The sequence below is a fragment of the Oculina patagonica genome, chromosome 5, assembly GCF_052425735.1.
Source record: "Oculina patagonica isolate OP01 chromosome 5, crgOcupat, whole genome shotgun sequence".
NCBI lineage: Eukaryota > Metazoa > Cnidaria > Anthozoa > Scleractinia > Oculinidae > Oculina > Oculina patagonica.
This window is the reverse complement of record NC_135762.1, coordinates 9,502,250-9,508,927: the sequence shown is the minus strand read 5'-3', so window position 1 is coordinate 9,508,927 and position 6,678 is coordinate 9,502,250.

Here is a 6,678-nt window from a genome sequence, read left to right as displayed (position 1 = left end):
ACACATAGACTGAACTGCAATATGATATAAATTTTTGGGAGATCGGAATGAATATCACGTGACAATGACGTCACACAGGTTTTTGCTCTGAATCGAATTTTAGCTCGTAACCGCATTTTCTCTCGAGATCGTCCACGCTACGTATACCTTGAGTGTTTGCCTTCAGCTCTGCGGAGTTTCATCGAAATCTACAAGAGGAATTTTGAAATATCTTGGAATTTCGTTTTAGATGGTGTAATTTATGCGAAAATATAGACAAGACTTCATATAAAGAAATTTGCTTCTTTTTTGATGTTTAATGAGAGCCGAGTTTAGTCCTCAATCCTTTTAAAAATGTCCCATATCCGATATCCAAACCATAAGAAGTAGGAAGACTTGCGCGATTTCGAAAAATATGAGATACATGAATCATAGTGAAGCTCAATGTTTAGCTCTATTTACCAATTTTACTCCTACTTTCGCAAAAAAGCGACTGTTTCAAAACTCGTAGATGAATTTTCTCCAAACTTTTTCAGGGTGGCAATTGATCAGTACACTAAACAATCTCTGAATTTCATGCTCATTGAAAACTTTTAAGGTTGTCTAACATAAACGCAAAGTTGAGTAAATATCGAAGCGATCTCGTAGTTTTGAATAATTTTGTGCTCTGGGATTTCCTATTGTTTCGAGTTGAACATAACATGAAATTCCTGTGCACCACGCGTGAAATGACAACGCTTGGCTACCTTCCGAAAGCTTACCGAAATTTTTCCGAAATATGGTCCGTTTTAAAGAAAACAATGGAAAACAAATTGTCATGCAACAACTTTTCTTGTGCGGTCGACGTCTTGGCTGAGTTAAAAGTTAAAAATGCCAAGAACAAAAAATGCAAAACAAAAAAGGCCGGCGTACTGAATGCTACGCTAAAGAAATTTAAAAATTAAAAGAAAGAAAGTGTAAACGAGGTAAGTTTCTGAGTACGCTGTCAAGTCATTTGTAAATGACTGGAATGGCGTCAAAACATAACCGGCTTTGAGTTTCGTTCATTCATTGTTTACTTGAACTCGAGATTACTACCATATTCCGAAAGATTTCGGAAAACTTTCGGAAGGTGGCCAAGCATAGTTATTTCACACGTGGTGCACAGGAATTCGATGTTGTGTTCAACTCGAAACAATAGGAAATCCCAGAGCACAAAATTATTCGAAACTACGAGATCGCTTCAATATTTACTCAACTTTGCGTTTATGTTAGACAGCCTTAGAAGTTTTCAATGAGCATGAAATTCAGAGATAGTTTAGTGTACTGATCAATTGCCACCCTGAAAAATTTTGGAGAAAATTCATCAACGAGTTTTGAAATAATCGCTTTTTTGCGAAAGTAGGCGTAAAATTGGTAAATAGAGCTAAACATTGAGCTTCACTATGATTCATATATTCCATATTTTTCGAAATCGCACAAGTCGACCTACTTTTTACGGTTTGGATATCGGATATGGGACATTTTTAAAAGGATTGAGGACTAAAGCCTCTCATTAAACATCAAAAAAGAAGCAAATTTCTTTATATGAAGTCTTGTCTATATTTTACGCATAAATTACACCATCTAAAAAGAAATTCCAAGATATTTCAAAATTCCTCTTGTAGATTTCGATGAAACTCCGCAGAGCTGAAGGCAAACACTCAAGGTATACGTAGCGTGGACGATCTCGAGAGAAAATGCGGTTACGGGCTCAAATTCGATTCAGAGCAAAAACCTGTGTGACGTCATTGTCACGTGATATTCATTTCGATCTCCCCAAAATTTATATCATATTTTAAGAAAAACGACAATTTTTTTAAGTTTCAAAGACATGTTTCGACAGAGCATCTGTCATCTTCAGTTGAATGGTTTACAAAGCACAGTGAGTTGAATAATAAGTAGAAAAAAAAAATGCTAATTAAGACAAGTAGTAACAACAGAACGTGAAAATGTGTGAATTAGAAGGATAATTTTAGATTTACATGGTGTAATTGCTGATTGAGGCAAGGTAGTTCCTTTTGAATATGGATAGCCTCCTTTATCTTAAGTTGAAAGCTGGTAGAGGCGTGATCTAAAATATGAAAGCTATCTATTGAACACAAGGAGCGACAACGTTCAGAATTCTGTAGGTGTTTGAAAATGTGGGAGGCCTTATCACTGGCTAAGTGCTCATGCACGCGTGTGGCAAAATGTCGGGTGGTTTCGCCGACATAACAGGCATTACAGCCCGCACATGCAAACTTATAGACCACACGTGAACGGAGACCGCCGGGGATAGGGTCTTTCACTCCAAAAAGATTACCGATCTTAAAAGAAGAAAAAACTAGTTTGATATCTAAATCATTACAATAGCGCTTAATTAAGTGTCTAATCTTTTTCTGAGAGACGACAGAAAAATAGCCTACGTACGGCAGCTTAAAGTAAAATGTGGGCAAAGTAGTAGGGAGGGAACCCCCGGGACTATGGTTGCTATGGATACCAGTGATGTAACGGTTAACTACTTTTTCAATTAAATGGGCAGGGAAAAGGTTCTTTTTTAGAATTTCAGTAAGCTTGGTTAAGTCCTCGTGTAACCCCAACCAGGTGTTATTGATCTTGTATGCCCGGTCGACAAGAGTTCTAATGAGACCTACTTTGTACGAGTACGAGGTGAAGCTAAAATAATTAGTTAATAGCCCAGTAAAGGTTTTCTTGCGGTAAACTCTAGTAAGGAAAGAATTAGGGTCATTATTATCAATAAGAACATCAAGAAAGGGTAATTGGCGATTGAGTTCTTTTTCCATTGTAAACCTTATGTTAGGGTGCCTAGAGTTAATGTAGTTAAAAAATACAACAGCATCGTGCTCCGAGTGAAATAAACAAAAAGTGTCGTCAACATACTTACGATAAAATAAAATTTAATTTAAAAAAATTGTCGTTTTTCTTAAAATCTTTACGTGTCTGCTGTTCTCAAGACCTTATATCATATTGCAGTTCAGTCTATGTGTAATCCATGTGATATAGTAGATATCTCATTGACATTAAAAGAAAAAAACTGGCTCGAGCCACCTTAAAACTGTAGAAGAACTCAAAAGAAACACAGAAAGGTCCAAACGGGGCTTGGATGGGCAAAATTCGATAATATTAAAACTTGTATTCGGGTAAACTTGAAAAACGTCGGCCCGACTTTTTTCAAATTTATCTCAATTTATATAAAAGTTTCATTTACAATGCTCGAAAATCATCCTTGTTTGTTATGTGGCCGTGTTTTTCCCAATCAAAGACTTTTGCTTTTCCAATTTAAAGTTTAGAGCTCTTAATAAACGGAAATAAATAGAATTATCTAAAGTACTGTGACCTAGCCCCTTTGAATGCATTGTAAGTTAATCGTATTGGGCCTTCCGGTACTACATGAGACAGAGGAGAAATAAAAGCTTTTACAGTTTGTGTCGCTTCTGCTTTTATGTAATCTTTTTGTCCTTGTTTTTATTTTCTCGACTATGATCGTTTTCCATATCTGCTGCAAGGTATCATCCAAGTTCCTATATTTACGGGAAACTTAAAATATATTGCTCTTCTGGACATAGAAAGAAGGAAAGAAAATAATGTTAATTTCGGCCCCTGAGAAAAAAACGTTTACATAAAAGTGACAGAGTAATCTTGTTTTTCAGTTCGATATTTTAATTTGTGTATCATTTTCAAGTTATTGTATTGAATTATGCAAGCGAATTGGAGAGCACAGTGGATCGGCAATCAAAAACCACCTCAGAGAGCAGCACGATATGGCCGCAGAGGACATCCCGCGAAGTTTAAACATTTTAAAGAACTGTCAGAACAAACTTGATTGCCTTATTTTTGAAATGCTTTTATCAAAGATCTGAACCCAACTCTTTTAAACTCTTTAGGGTGAGAGTGCAATCTGGAGGCCCGTTTATGAATTTTTATTGTAAATAGTTTGTAATTAACTTTCGTTTACTTGTATTTTAATTTAATTTTTTTTTACATTGCTGCTGAAAAGCCCTTTTCAGGGAGCGCAATTAAATTGTATGTATGTATATGTATGTATGTAAGGCTATTGTTGATGCGATTTTTTGTCGATGTTGCATTGGTGTACAGTGCAACAGCTGAATACAACTTCTGTCGCGCCCAAGCTCGCAATGAAAATCGCAAGTGTAAACTAGCGGCGATCTTGTCATATATTTCCGAAGCTTCGAACCTTAAAAAAAAACAGAAAATCATCGGTATGTCAGCAAGCATTTTAATTTTGCAGACTAGCACGTGTATAACTGTGGCGCATGCGTTATTTTTGTTCTTCCCCATTTCTTTAGCCTTTAACGATTCACATTAGCATATGAAAATCGAGGTTTGTAAAACTGCTCTTACATTGTATCACTAATCTTAACATAATTTATTTTATCGCACTTCGGCGTTCGTGACATTCTTAACTGTTAGCTGTTAATCTCGTGCCCAGTTCTCTGGAGGACGAAGCCGAAGTCCTCAAGAGATCTGGAAGCAAGATTAGGTTTACAAGGACTTACAAATTAACGAAATGAATATTTCATTCTTGTTTATCTTGAGTAAATATACGTCTGTCTTAAAGCGCTCAATTCTCCCCCAACTCGTGAGATGAATGAGATTAGGCCCGAATAATTCCATACTGACGTAGCTCTCCACAAGTGCATGAAGAGGATTGCAAGAATAAGGTGGCCTCAGACCATATCCCACCAACAAATACAGGAGAACACAGGGAGTTAACAGAACAAGCGATGAGATCAGACGTCGAAGATGAAACTGGATTGGACATATAATGAGGAAAGACAGAGAGGAACATTGTGTCATAGCTTTGGAGTGGAGCCAGACACAAAAAAGTTTTGTACGGGGAGGCTCCGCAACGAGGTCTTACCCCTTACCCTTCTATATACCATTTTGACAGAAATTGTACCCCTTTTGCATACTTTTTAATGAAAAAAGGTACCCCTTCCATATACCTGAAAGACATGGTATAGTCAATAATACAGCCATAGGTTGCATCTGTTCGAAATATTTCAATTAAAGGCCCTTTAAAAACCTAAATGACTGATTTACATACCCTTTCATATACCTGAAGCCTGAAAAAATTTCCCCTTTCGGGCAGAGCCTCCCCGTATAGGCCTTTATAGGGAGTACCCCCCCCCCCCCGGGCACATGATCGGCTGGTTAGTATATCAAATACAAATGAATCGTGGGTTCATCACTTTCTTTGAGACGTCCCTTTTAACATTATGTTTCTTGTACTCAATTTTTCCTAACTGGAATGATAAACACAAGCACAAGCACACATTGTAGTGTCTCTGATTAGCGGTTCCAATCTCGTCCCAGGCTGTTTCAGCCGTTGACCAAGCAACACCCAATCACAGGCACTACGCGAATCTATAAGCTACGTCATCAGTTTTGAATTGTTTAATCCATAGGCCGTTTTACGGATAATGACTTTGCCCCCTTCGCATCCTATAATATATATTTTTTCTTTTATTGTGGTAATTGCGGAATTATCACAATAAAAGAATAAATCATTTTAATAAGCATTATAGGATGCGAAGGGGGCAAAATGCCGTATCCGTAAAACGGCCTATTGACTACTGTTGAGCGAGGCAACAACTGAACGTGCGAGGGCAAACGTCTGGTGTAATTTTCAGGCTAACCCTTTTGAATGAAGTTTTCGTTGCATCATATGAAGGTCGGTAAAAGCTCTTAACAAACAATTCAGCAAGGCTGAAACTACGTGAAAAAGTAAACTTTGCGAGACATAAACACGACTAGAACCGATAAAGCAGGGTAGCAAACGTGGACAGCTGTTTTGTCTTTTTTTGGACTCGTTAGCACGGTGTAAAAAATCTAAATGACGCCAGCTCAGAAAGCCGTCGCAAATAAATCGCACAATAAGCCGTAAACTACTACCTTGCTCTATTGTTAGTTAAAAAAGACAAGCGGTCTGGGGACGTGAAAGTTCTCAAGGGGCGCGTTCCAAAAACACTTCCAAGTTTCCCTGGGTGCGAAAACACGTTTTAATGGCAAAGCGTGTTTCTCGGGGGCAAGGAATGTTTTTGTAGTGTAGCTTCTCTCGCGCAAGTTGTAGCTTTTTTTTGGTTAATTTTGGTTTCCAGGGCGTTATTATTTTTAGGCATGGGAAATGACCATCAAATTCGTTGAATGACCTCTTAAACAATGAAGGAACATTTCATTAACACACCAAATACAAAAGAAGGCACGGATGGCTAAAAGCGACGAAGATTCAAACGGATTGCGATATGGGTTTTTGAAATATTATTAGGCTGAAACTTTTTTTCAAAGCTAATGTTGTTGCTTGTAGCTTTAAATAATAACGCCCTGGAGACTTATTTGTTTGCAATAAAGGTTAAGCTATAGTCTTACTTTCACGTAGCGAGTATTTGGCAAAACGTAATAAAATAAACTTAACTTAGCCGTAACACAGTCCCTTTAATTAAATCGGTGCATCTCCGGGATGATTTTCATAATGGATAAGGATGGTCTGTTTTAAAATTTAGGAATATTCCGTTTCTCTGCGGGAACCCAGAATCCGAAACTAGTACTGAAACCCGAAAAAATGAACTGCTGAAAATTCAGGAAAATCCTTGTAACTGTTCTTTCTTGAAGTGTTCCGATGTTCCCGCGCTCCGACGTTCCTGCGTTCGACTTCCC